Raw genomic sequence first — 15047 nt, 5'->3', positions numbered from 1 at the left:
ATTTTAATAAATTTATATATAAAAGTAGAGTAAAGTAGAAATGAATGTACTAAATGGTACACCTTATAGGTATTACTTATTCACATCAATGTTCTAAAAAAGATTCAAATGCAATGTCAATTTTTTTATAAAAAAAATCCTGATCTTTGTTGTAATAATAATAAGTCGATAGCTTCGTTGGTTCATTTGTTAGTATTTTGGTAAATATAATTTTATGCGTTATTAGTTTGTTTAAAGATATTTTATAATTTCATTTTTAACTGAGGTAGGGCACAGCAGGAATTTCCTGCTCAAAATATGGAGCAGCCAGACTGGGGTAGTACCTCGACCTTACAGAAGATCACAGCAAAATAATACTGTTTTCAAGCAGTATTGTGTTCCTGTTGGTGAGTAAGGTGACCAGAGCTCCTGGGGGGATTGGGGATTGGTCGGCAATGCGCTTGCGATGCTTCTGGTGTTGCAGGTGTCTATAAGCTACGGTAATCGCTTACCATCAGGTGAGCCGTACGCTTGTTTGCCGACCTAGTGACATAAAAAAAAAATAAAAAAAAAAATGAATACATTATCGAAGTTTTTAGGTAGTGGCCAGTATTGTGAAATGTTATCTACCTAAAACCACCCTATTAATTAATTCTGCGTTCTTAGTAAAAAATCTATGAAGTTATTAAAGCTAGACGTGATTTAAAGTATTCTAATTGTTTGTTTCAATTTTCCATTCAAAAAATGCACAATATTTACTTTACTGTAAATATTAACTAATGTATAATTTATGATGTAATATCATTTCATTCGCAGAAATAATAAAATAAAATGACAAGGTAATTTAATCGAATACAGTTTCAAATAGGTACTAAATAATGTAAAAAAGTACGATTGTAATGTTACATTTTGATCGATTTCTTAGGTGTCCGATTAAATTATTGAGTTACATATTTGGCAGCGCATATTTGTCCCGCGCTTGATAATTTAGACGTATATTCGATATAAATGCTGTAATTAGCCGAACTATGCGAAAAGCACCCGCGTTATGTGCTGGCACGCACATTTAAAATACCATGATTTACTTTTTTTCACGTTAACCAACAAGAAAAGAATTAAACCGGATAAATGAGGAACGTCATTATACAGACAGTTTTTGCGTCTGGCAACACTCATTACACCATTTCCTCCCGCGCTTTCTTGAAGAAAATTAAAGAGTTGCCGCATTAATTCTATCCGTATGTCGCAACGTTTTTGCCTCGGTTAGCCGGCGTTATGGCGGGATCGTTTCGTTTTTGCCGCGGACTGAGTTGCAACGGCGCTGCTCGCTTCCCAGAGTCTCTCAGTGCAAAAAGCGATCGTGCCGCGAACGCGGGAATCTAGACAAAAACAAAACACCGCACAATAACTGGAGACGTCGATGAAATACTAAGAGTTCCCATTTTTTATTTTTTACGAGTTTCCAAAGCGATTTGCATCGGTCGCTCCGCCATCTTGAGTTTTTCCACTCGAAACGATGACGCGTTCCGAAAACTGTAACGTAAAAAAGATATTATTGAAAGTCTTTCTCGGAATGGCGATTTATTAGCGACGGAATTTTTTAACAATTCCGTCGGACACTTTTAACATATCTGCAACAAAAGTATTCGGTCACATTGCGCCTACGTGGTAATTAGACTTGTTTGTTATTTGTAAAAGATTAATGTTAATTATAGCCTACTAATTGGCCTACTAAAATTTATAGGCACTTAATAAATATTCATTCATTCAGACTAATGGCTCCCAACAGTGCCACATCAGTAGATAATTCAGTAAATAATTGATTTCGCCAACGATACGTAGAATGGAGAAGACACACATAATCAAAAACGTCATGTGCAATATTGAATTACTCGTTGTGCTCGCGACTTCGTCTTCGTGGAATTCAACAATAAATTTATTGTTCAGTTCGAAGAGTTATAAAATAAATACATTTCTAAAATAAAAGCAGCCTATGTTACTTCTTACTACATCAGCTATCAGCCAGTGAAAGTCCCGTCAAAATCGGTCCAGCCGTTTCAAAGATTAGCCGGAACAAACAGACAGACAGACAAAAATGGTAAAAAATATTATTTTGGTATAATGTACCGTGTATACATCCACATACTTTTAGTAAAAAGTGGTTATTTTAAAATTACAAACAGACATTCCAATTTCATTTATTTGTATAGATAAAGATATGGACATAAAATGTGACAGATAACCTAAGATTGAGCAATTATAAAGTTGCTAAATGTTAAACATAATATGCAATACAAAATATACTGTTAATTACATTATTAATAAATTACGTAACATAATTAGGTATATAGAGTATCTATTATCTGTTTACGAATTGGTTTCGTCCTATTTTTTTAAAAGAAAAAAAATACAGTTTTATTTATTATCACGGTACTCTGAAATATAAGTGAACAGAGATCGAATTGCTTGATATTGAATCATTTTTAAAACTGCTTTTTTATACACTGCTTTTCTGACATCTGTCGTAATACAATGACAAGCAGAAACAATAAAAATATCATTTCTACTTAATCCTTAACCAAAATTAAAAACCAATTTGCATTAAGTATGATAACGTACGTGATTCAAACTACGTAGAACGATTCCAACAAAATCCAATTAGAATATTCAATGGAATTATCAACAATATAAAACCCAATAACTTGATTCAATTCGCGCCAACAATTTGAACGTCAAACCACTTTCTAATAAGAAATATTTTACAGTTTAAGTCCGGATAACGCGGGTGAAAGGGTTTAGGTTCATGAAGACAAAGTGCCATACGCCTACTACTCAGGGACGGACTCACTCTAACGGCAAATCTAGATCTATAGATCGATCAATTCAGCATGTAACATACAGTGTCCTGTTTTCCGAGCATTGTGGGTTTGATTCCCGTCCCGAGTCTGGATGTAATGTGTTTATTTATTTAAGTTTGCATGTAGGGATTAAGTTACCTATCTTAGTAACTGACAAACGTCAAGAGAGAACTAGACCCTGTTCCTGGTTTTCACGCGGGAAACGAAGTAGTAGTCCTAGTCAGATGCTGGTGGACCAAGGATAGGAAGGGGAAAGGTCGCGTGTCTTGACTATCCTCGAGGCGCAGGGCCAGACGAGTGAGAGTTTCATCGTCATCCAGACGAGGAGTGGGAGGCTGCGAATACACGACAGCGTTTCGCACGCGGTAGTCGCAGTGACTAGACACATCAAGGCCTGTGTCTACTACACCGACGACAGGGATGACGCGATCTGTCGTTTCGTCGGGAGGACGAAAGAAAAAGACATTCTCGAGCATAATCTCAATATGGCGATTCATAATAGAGACACCGCCGTCGTTGAGAGCGTGCTTGCCATGTTAAAGTAAAATGCGAATAGGTTGCTTTTGCTATAAAAATATGTATTTTTAAGAAAATGTTTGCTCTTGTAAATAATGTAGGGTTTAAATATATTATTATTAGAAAAAGGTGTTGTTCGTGTAGATAATGCGTGATATAATTATATAAAATAATTTAACTAAAAAAAAATAAAAAAACAACAAAACAAAAACAAAAAAAAAAAATTAAAAACAGATACATTTATACATCTTGAATACTTAAATAAATGGAATAGTTACAAAAAAATTGCATCTTATACGTTAGAATAAGAACCGGTCGGCGGACTCACATCTCTGTTAGAGACATTAAGATAGTCTAAGTTAAGCAATGATGTTGTTGTATAGCGCCTACTTAGATAAAAAAAATAGCATGTTTTAGGAATAAAAAAAACATGGCTTTCAAAAGCCCGTGGATGTATTTTAATTGTGTAAAAAAAAAAAACTGGCAAGTGTGTGTATGTTATGCCGTAGTCTGAGCGTTTGTGCTTGTGCATTGTGTCATCCAGACTTCTGTAGCAGGAGTAAATCGTTTGGTAATTTTTTACAACAAGAGGGTAAACTATCGGACTGTTATAACCCTGATTAGTTACCCTTATTCCCTATTCAGCACTCCTATTCTGCCTATTCAGTATTTCTATCCTTTAGCAGGTGTTATTACTTATCCGCCACAGTCAGTCTCATTCCCATCTTCCATCCGCGCTAGACGTGTGCTTTAAAATTAATTTTGTTTCCTTTTTTTTAAAAAAGACTCTCGCCTTGAGGCTCCTAACAGGACGAAGCCAACTGATGTTAAAGAGCTACCGTCGCCCATGGAAGTCTGCAGTATAAGAAGAGTTGCGGGTGCGTTGCTGGCCTTGAGGGAAAAGGTGTTCACTCGACACTTGAAAACGCCGCTGAGTGTGAGGCGTTATTTCTTATTTATAAAATAAATATATATAATGTTTTAAAATATTACTATTATTTATTGTATCTCAATCCCAGCTTTGGGGTTAAGAATAATATTTTGTTATACAAGATTACGTTTTTTTATACCAATGTTTCGAATAAGCGTACAGTCCGCATGTTGGTAAGCGTTTACCGTAGCCAATGGACTCGTGCCCCCAAACTATTAGAAACATGTTGGTGACTCTACAGGACATCTCCAGGAGTTCTAGCTACTTTATTCACGACAGAAATATAACACCACTTAAAAGCAGAATTATTAGTTTGACTGTGGTTTTCCGTTAGGTTATGTACTTCTCCAATCAGGCTTTTTCAGATGTAGATCAACATATTTTTAGCTATACCTCATAACAATGGTAATAGCTCCTTGAATAAAGATGAAAAATCTCTTAGGGTTAGATATATGAGAAAGAAAGTTAGTTAACTTTGATGATTTTCTAATCATAATTTTTTTGATCATTTATAAAAATATGTATTAAATTACGGCTAAATCCATCCCTGGCTGTACTGGTCTTCGATTAGTATTGAAAATGCGATGTTTGCGCCTGAGCTTTCGCCTAGGCGAGGCCTACCGTGAGAAAATACTCATTCGAGAGTGTGTTACTATTTGTTAAGGGCTAGGAGTACAGCGGATTATTGTAATTTAAAAATGTATTCATAAATAAATTAACGCACTAAGGACGCTGTGAGGTGAATTGTTGAATTAATGAATTTTTGTTATAGTTTAACAATAAAAAAAAAATATTTGCAAAAACTAAAATTACCTATATAGATAGATTTGATGACGCGTTGGCGTAGCGGTCACAGCACTGGCTGTTGCGCTGGCGGTCGCGGGTTCGATCCCCGCTCACAACAGACATTTGTATTGACCATCTAAATCTTTGTAGTGGTCTCGGCACAAGCTGGCCAACGCCTCGCTTAACATCCGGTATGTCGTACACTTGTATGCCGACCTAGTTCTATAAAAAAAAAAGATTGACTAGGAGCTAAGTTTGCTGATTTAAGTAAGTAAATCCTAGTTTGCTGCATATAAAATTGTACAAATGTGGATTACAATTAGGTATATTTATTTTCTTTCTAAAATCATCTTTAAGAAATTTTATAAAGTAATGTCCCTTTAGAGACAAACAATTGAACATAAGATAACGCGTGCTATTATATAACGCTGTATAGTAAATAACGTAATTTTCAAAATAACAGTATCAATCAATCAGTAGTTGTAAATACGTGAATAACTTGCAAATAAATATTTTTGGTTCTGTTAGAATACATTTCTAAATTTGAAAATTATAGATTTCGTGTAAGAACCGTTTTTATTTTTTATTTTTTTCTTTTCAAGATACTTGTTCCATGACTATAATTTCAATTATCTATAACGTAAACTACGCATGTTTTTTAAAATAATTGAAATTCTTCTTAATTGAAAACTTTGTGTGTTAGATCAAGGCGATTTAATGGCCTAAGTTTTTCTATAACTAATATGAGCAGTGGTTAAGGCAGAGTCGGTTTTTCCTCGAGACGGTGAAAGGTTGTCTGAAGCGGTAGCGGGAAATATGTCGATATGATGGTCGGCTAACGGCCGCTCGTTCTGTGGGAACATGGCTTTTTGTGGAAACCGCGGGAAAAACGCTCGGTTCGCTTGTTAGTAAAGAAAGGGCGATTTGATTACGATTGAAAAAAAGAAATTGTTTAAATATTTTTTAAAATCGATTTAGTAGAGTTTGAGTTTGTCTATTACAAACAAATAAAAGTTAAATATTTTCTCATTATTATATTAGTATATGTATATAATCTATTTTTATGTTATTTATAAGGCACACTAACGTCACATGTATTTCCAATCAATCTGTGTACCAATGTTACTTGCATTACAATCCGTCCATCATCATAATTACAGGATTCCGATTCCGAGCGTCACCCCAATCCATTTTAATTTTAATCTTTCAGTTGATTAAGCTCCAATTCTTCTCCTACGTGGGGAAAGAGGCCTATGCCCAGCAGTGGGATGTTACTGGCTGAATCGAAAAAATCGAATCTCTTAAATCTAGCGACCAAACAATATACTATCTTATATATAAAAATGAATCGTAAAATGTGTTGGTAAGCGTACTCAACAACGCCTGGACCAATTTTACCAATTCTTTTTTTTATGTTCGTTGAAGTCCAAGGATGGTTTTTACGGCGAGAAAAATTCGAATAATTTCCATGAAAACCCTAAAAACAGCCCTTTTCTTTTTTTTTTCTAACTAAAATGTAGAGTCAATTTGAACTTTATTGCTATTCAATAAAGTTCATGTTAAATAATATATTAGGACGCATTTTACGTAAGTTATTAATGATTAAATTGATCTTATTCGTAGACCGCATTTTAATTTAATTTATATACAGTAAAAATTGCATTAACTAGCTATTTCACATTACTGTATTTTCTACATTACTATATTTTCTTTTTCGGTGTAAAAATTTATTTCTCTGATAGTGTACAATAAAGAGTATTTGTATTGTATTGTACTGTTGCGGGGGCGTTAACAATGGAAAATCCCCGTTTTTAAACTATCGAATCTCCTATATGTGATCGATGAGCGGATTTTAGGATAACTCATGCTCAATAAGAATTACGGGGTGGGCGTTAACAATGAAAATTTTAAATGCATGTAACTCCGAAACTACTGAACCAATTTTTATAAAATTTTGTACGCATCTATAATTTTGTCCAACTTGGGAGACAGGGTAAATTTTATCACAATCTGACCTGGTAGGTGGCGCTGCTATCAGTATGCTATCAGTATGTAACTCCGAAACTACTGAACCAATTTTTATCAAATTTTGTAAGCATCTGTAATTTTGTCTGACTTGAAAGATATGGTAGTTTTTATCTCAATTGGACTTGGTAGATGGCGCTGCTATCTGTATGTAGCTCTGAAACTACTGAATCAAGTTTTATCAAATTTTGTAAGCATCTGTAATTTTGTCTAACTTGGAAGATATAGTAGTTTTTCATGAAAACTCTTTCACTAACAGAAAGCTAAACTATTCCGGAGTGACATAGGCTATATTTTATTGTTATTTACAAAAAAAAAATAAGTGAAAAATAATAGTATATGTAAATATGACTAGCCCGTTGGCGCAGTTTGTAGTGGCCATGCTTTGTGTGACGCGGGTTGCGGGTTCGATTCCCGCCTGAGTCTGGGTGTAATATAATATTTGTATTAATCTATAATATATATAAAAGCGAAAGGTCATTCATCACGAAATCTCCGAAACTATAAAACCTAGAAACTTGAAATTTGGCAGATAAGTTCCTTATAGAGCGTAAACATCCGCTAAGAACGGATTTTACGAAACTCGACCCCTAAGGGGGTAAAACGGGGGTTGGAAGTTTGTATGAAAGTCCTATGTTTTTAAAGTAAGAGACTTGAAAATTAAAATGTATACCTTATAGGTGGTGAGAAGGTGTCCAAATAATATTTCTTTAGAAAGCAACTCCCTTTTGGGGTTAAAACGGGGGATAGTAGATTGACTCACTCATCACGAAATCTCCGAAACTATAACAGCTACAAACTTAAAATTTGGCAGGTAGGTTTTCTATATGGCGTAAACTTCCGACAAGAACTAATTTTACGAAACTCAACCCCTAAGGGGATAAAACGGGGGTTGGAAGTTTGTATGAAAGTCCTATGTTTTTGAAGTAAGAGACTTGAAATTTAAAATGTATGCTCTATGAATGTGAGGAAGTGTCCAAATAATACATCGCAATCTATATATATATAAAAGAGAAAGATCACTGACCGGATGGTCCATCCATCCAAGATGGACAAAGGTGAAATTTGGCAGAGAGGTAGATTATAGTTAGTAGACGTACGCTAAGAATGGATTTTGCGATATTCCACCGCTAAGGGGGTTTAATTGGGGTTGATAGTTTGTATGAAACATATACAGCAGCTATAAGTTCGCCTGATAGGTTATTTATACTGCAGCCTGAAAATAAAACTAAAAATGTGGTGTATAGAGAGGTTTTATGAAAATAACTACTAAATTATACTAAATTGTGCCTTTGAAAAAGTTACTCAGAGTGATAAGCATTTCGAGTGACTGAAATAAAAAAATAATTTGCGTTAAGCATCTTAATAGTCGCGGGCAACAGTTAGTGTATTATAAAACAAAGTCCCCAAAAGCGTATGTGATCGATTCCCTCAAAATCTACTAAACGGATTTTCTTGCGGTTTCACCAATGGAGAGAGGGCTTCAAGAGGAAGGTTTACGGAATGGCTAAGCCGCTTTTGATGAGAGTTTCACTGGAAGTTTGCCGGAAAAACTTTGTGTCAAACTGATTTCAACGCGGGCGAAGCCGCGGGCACAGCTAGTATATTTATATATGTATTATTTCTACGTATACTTATTTATAAAAAAAAAAATAGTTATAACAGTCGGCTGTTACCTGTAATACAAGCATTAAGTTGCTTACCATAGGAACAGACGACCGTGTGTGTATGTTACATATATGAAATTTATTATTTATTTATAAATCAAGTTGGAGAAATACGAGCGAGAGGAAAACTTTTCTATACATATATTTGTATCACAAAAATAATAAACGCCCAACGAAGTGGGCACGGCTCGTCTAGACAGTGATACTTTGAAATTTGATTACTAGTAGTTGACAGATTATAAATTAAGAATGTTTGCAAAAAAACAGTTACATAAAAACGTTACAAGATAGAGTTAAAATGCATGTTTTGACATCCAGTTGAAATTAAACTAGAGTACATTGATTAGACCCAGACACCACAAAACTTATAATGTTTACGTATAAAATTACGATTCATTAATAGGTGATATGTGAAAATTAGAGGCATTCGGGGCAAAAGCACGCAATTTTTTTTCCAAAGCTTATAAAATTGATATAGGTGTAATACTGCGTACGCCTTCTATTCCATGATTAAGCACATGCATTAAACCTTATGTAAATAAAGAGTTTGGGACCATTTGGTTCCCGTTAATCCATAATTAGCAATTTTATTTTTTTTTTCCTTCTGCGTACTTTTACCTCAACTTTTGGGTAAACGTACGCAGTCCTTTGGGGTACGAGTACGCGTTGCGGGTAAAAAAACGCATACAGATGCATCAAATAATTTGTAAACGTTTTTTGTCTGAAAGCTCTTTTTATTAAAATCAAACACAGACAAATCTATATCTGATTGATATTCATCAATAAAAAAACTTATTTTAATAATAATCATTTCAAAAAAGTTATGTTAAAAGCAGTCTACTTATAACATGATAAAATATTTTTTTCGATTATCGAAACATAACATGATACTCTTCTAACGATAACGTTTAACAGACGATACATACTATTTAAAACTTGAAATTATCTAAAACAATTAACAAAAGGTTTCTTACAAATAATATGGCAATCAGATCTTAAGTTTAGCAGTCAGTCTCAAAGTTACTTTTTTATTAATTTTTCAGACTCGTTGATAAAGCTTTGAATCTATAACCTATATATCTAGCATATAAAAGGTAACATTATAATCTAACAAAAAAATAAACAAAAAAGTCTCAAAAGCTTTTAAAATAACATTTTCTTACATTTCTAATTGGTGAAAATCAGTCTCAAAAACTTTATGTAATACCTAATATCTAATCAAAACAGGAACTTTAAAAAAAAATCTTACAACAAAATACCATAAAGTTATTCACAAAAATCACAGACGTAATTACTCATGCCTGGTTCGTTTGCTGTGCAATTTTCATGGAACCATCTTCTACACATAATACATATAATCCAGTCTTCGTAAAGAGGCTCTTCAAATTTTTCATCACAAACTGGACAAAAATACTCTTCAACTTCTTTCAGAGATCTTCTTTTAGATCGTGATCGAGATGTTGAAGGTTTCGGTTGCGATACCGTGGCTTTAGTTTTACCCGCAAGGCGTGTTTTGCGCTTTTGAGTACCTGATGGTCCAGGGGAACCTAAATCATCAAAATTGACTTGCTTAACATGGCGTGTCTTTTGTTCCATCAATTTCTTTTTTTCTTCCAATTGCTTTTTATATGGACTGGATGTTATAATTTCTGATTTTAAGCAAGGTCTTGTTCTATTCTTCTTTTTTTTTCATGCGCGGTAATGGACTTAATTGAGCCACAGTAACAATTGGAGCATCTTTTTGTGCCGTTGTTGTTGCCAAATCAGGGTCATCTCTTTGTAAATCAGCAATATTCTGAACGTTGAAATCGTTATCATCTTTTTGTGATAAATCTCCTCGTTCTTTATTGCTGGAAGCATTATTACTAGCCTCGTGGCAAGCAGACATATTAAACCGAGCAGTCACTTCATTTTGGTTCATACTTTCATCATCTATAATTGTTGTATCTGAATCAATACAAGCTTCTATACAATCTGCATCAGATGTTTGTAGTATTGAAGGACTTTCTGGCAAAACTATGTTTTCAACAGAAGTTGGTTGATCACCTCGTTTGTCCGTGATACAGCTTGACAAGGTTTGAATATTATCATTATTATCAATCATATTATTATTTCGCAGAACGGGACTTTCTGGCCTTTCAGTTATTTCTACAACCTGGTTAGTAACTGAAGCCGGAGCAAAATCTGTATCATCAAACAAATCATCTGCGAACGGATATATTCCTGTTGCTTTGAAGCCAGACTCAGCGTTGGCTATAGTCGCTGCTTTTTTAAAAGCATTATTGAATAGACCGGCCACTTGAAATTGGGTTATACCTCTTCCAGGGTGATGGTTCGTCTATTTTTCGCATTCGATTGCATATTTGGTTTTTAAAGGACTGTGAACGGCTACATCTAACGGCTGGAGCTTGTGGCTTCCATGAGGCGGAATAGTAAGCATAATAATATTGTGCTCTCTAGCATAATTTAATGCGTCCAAGCTTATATGGGACGAATGGCTGTCCATAATAAGTAGTACGGGATCTTCCTTAGATGGACGAGCGAAATCTTTAAAATGGGTGAGCCAGTTGATAAACAGAGTTGAGTTTATGTATCCACTATCAGACACCATGCAAATACTTTCTCTTGGGCCACCGTCTAAAAGTTCGGCTTTTGGTCTTTTGCGAGGGAAAATTAATGCTGGCGGCACAAAATGTCCAGTCGCACTCATACACATCACAGCAGTTATTGTCATACCTCTTTCTGCAGACACAATTTTACCGACGACTCTTTTTCCCTTAGGAGCTACTACTTTTGGTGTCTTCTTGGGAACAGTGCTCATTCCGGTCTCATCCATATTATAGATCCGGTGCGGCCGAAAATGGTACTTGTCGTATATCTCTTTGGGGTTGGCATAAAACTTTTCTACTTGCACTCGGTTAAAGCCAATTGCTCTAGCTAAGCTGACTGGAGCTGATTGCCGCACACCAAGAATAGGGTTTCGTTTGAGGAAGCCTTCCACCCAGTCACGGCCAGCTTTTTTAGTCGAGGGATCAAAACGGTGGGTAATATTGTTAGCCTCAGCAAATTCGTAAGCTAACCGACGTAAATCACTAATAGTGATTCCGAAAAATCTTTCATCCATTAACTGGCAGTGGACTGCAAATTCAGCCTCTTGGTCTTTTGTAAAAGTTGGTTTAAATCTACCCAAAGATGTAGGCACATGACCAGTTTTTAACCGTTTTCTTAGTGTTGCTTCATGAATTCCTACGGCATCAGCAGCAAATCTTTTGCTTTTTCCTTCAGCTATAAGTATTTTTGCAGCAATTATTTTTTCTTCCGGCACTAAAGTCCGATTGGGTGTCTTTTTTATATAAGTTCGAGGCATAGTTCAGCATTCTGAAACAAATAAATAACATCAAATTATTATAAACAATTTCAAATTCAAATTTCTTTATTTTGGTCATCAGATTACACTTGAACAATCACACTTGACTCGCACTTTAAAACAATCACGAAACTGGTTATCTGTTAAGGTGACTTCTTAAACTTTGTTCAAAATAATAGTAAGAGGGGTATAAGTACGCGCGTAATACTACCCCCGTCCTTTTACCCCCAAAGACCGAGTTCGAAAAAACACTCAAATGCCTGGTACTAAATAAAGTTAGGTTATAAAACAGCATTGTAACAAATTGTCTAATAATCATTAAAAACAAACGAAAACACGTATCTTCTATAATTGTCTTTATAATAATGTGACACACTTTTCCCTATCACAAAAAACGTTCGAAAAACTTACCGATTTGTGTTTTTTTTAATTTTTTTCCGAACCACAACACGCACTGCGCAATAAATGACTGCTCAATATGGCGGCTCAAGCGCCGTTGTTTTTGTCAAGAAACCACCCTCTCGCCCCTTACCGAGATATTGGTACTGCGTACTTTTACCCAGTGCGGCGTTTTACCCCAAATGCCTCTAATTGATATCAAGTTGTTATTATAGACACTTGATAGTGATCGTTACTCGTCGTACGAAAATTATCCGCCAAACCTCAGTTGCTTGCCATTTTTTGTTTTATTGAAAAAATATAATGATATAGAAACTTTTTCGTATTACACACACACAACATACACGAAACACACACACTAGTTACTGTGTCTACACAAGCTAAACGCACCCAGTCCCAACATGATGATTTGACTCATCAACCCTATGCTAATATTTTTATTCGTCGGAAAGGGTGATTTTTAATTCTGTAGTTTGCTTTGATATCATAACTTACAAAATCGCCATTTCTTATATTGGTAAAATCCGACAGATATTATATATTCATATTTGTTATTTAGTTCATATTTTATATATATATTTTATTAATAAATACAGATTAAACACAACCGTTGTTTAAATTGCTTTTGAAGAATAGCGGACAGAAAAATCTCACGCTTTATATATGTATATAAGAATATGAGTTTCTAAAAACATTAACTTTCCTATTAATCACATACAGCTATTAACATCCCACTGCTGGGCATAGGCCTCTTACTCCATATAGGAGAAGGATTGGAGCTTAATCCACCACGCTGCTGCTGATCGCTATCAGGAGTCTATGATAACAACCGAGATCGACGACTTAGCTCTAGTCCCGATCTTAACCCGCTGGATTATGATTTGTTGTCAGTTTTAGTGAGTATGGCTCTAAAAGTCATGTTGATTTGGAATCCCTAAAACAACCCATACGACTGGCAGTGAAGAATTTTCCCATAGAAAGAGTGCGTGTTTCTATTGATAACTGACCTCAACGTTTAAATTAAGGACTGTAACCAATGGAGACCACTTCGAATAAGCTTTATATATATATTTTAATGGATTTATATTAATGTATTAAAGGAACACACTGTAATATTACTAAATGTTAGGTTCAATAGAATAATTGTGTTTGCAGGCAAACAAAAAAATACCGACTTCAATTATATCGACAAGTAAATACAACGTAGGTAGAAAAAAAAACAGTCAAGTAAATACACATTAATTGTTGTAATCAGATCTCGGTGAAATTTAAATGTAACCACTTGATAAACATCGGCTTTCGATTAAATTAAAAACCATCAGAATCGGTAGATACATCCAGTAAAAAGTTATGCGGATTTTCGAGTTTCCCTAGATTTCTCTGAGCTCCCATCATCAAATCCTGGTTTCCTTATCATGGTAACACACCAGGGATATCTCCTTTCCAACAAAAAAAGTATTATCAAAATCAGTTCATAAACGACCAAGTTATCCCCGAACATACATAAAAAAATATATCTAATGGTCGAATTGAGTAACCTCCTCCTTTTTTGAAGTCGGTTAAAACTGTTTCTTTCTTTGTAATATTATTTAGGGCAAGACTATATAAGAATATATTATAATTTTAGTAACACTATCTTTCGAAAATCGAATTTAACATTCATCAAATAAAATTTAACCCCAAATAATAAAAAACTGCGGAGCCCCACCATACATCTTTCGTGCCGAAATAAATTAAAAATGATAATCAGTTTACAAAAGTTTAATTCGCGGCCGACTCAAAACCCGACCATTTCGTGGTAACTATAAAAAACCTATAAAATGGCCGCCACCAACGGTACCTACCGCGGTACAAAAAACGCGAATTAAAGACTGAAATATAGGTTACAAGCGTTTCGCGTCTACCTGCTTTCATGCTATTGAAAAAAAAGTATGTAATTATACTTTATGTATACCTAAAATAACTGCGCAACCAATTTTCAATTAATGAACTTATATTTTCCCTAAAATGTCAATATAATGGTTTACTTTTTTTGTTTCATATATCTTTTTAAATTTTCATCTGTCAAAAGAAAAATTTTTACTATCTATAACGTTCGTTATTATGAGTAACATATTGTGAACACAATTTAAAAAATTCAAAATTCGACTCGTTGTCCCTTACCCTTTCGATCCCTTCACATAAAGGCTCAAAGGCATACATTAGCAGAAATTCGGTTTGTCCTTTATATTCTTTTTTATGTAAGTGAGGGCAAGGAAATTGTGGGGCCACGTGGAGGGGCTGTGGGGTGCTGGGCGGGGCGTTGCAGCTGCACCGCAACGCTGGGGCTCCACTGTCGCCCGATGCGTTCAGTCGCGACGCGCACTCCACAACGTACACGTCACGACTAACCGAACGCGAGAGCGCGGGAATTCCGAATTCGAACAACTTTACACTTTAATTTTTTTTTAGTTTTTAATCGTGTCAGTCTGGCTAATATGGTTTATGATTGAGTAGTGAAGTTCGTAATTGGCGCGTTA

The sequence above is a fragment of the Melitaea cinxia genome, chromosome 21 (genome assembly GCF_905220565.1).
Source record: "Melitaea cinxia chromosome 21, ilMelCinx1.1, whole genome shotgun sequence".
Taxonomy (NCBI): domain Eukaryota; kingdom Metazoa; phylum Arthropoda; class Insecta; order Lepidoptera; family Nymphalidae; genus Melitaea; species Melitaea cinxia.
Note: the sequence above shows the minus strand (reverse complement) of the source record.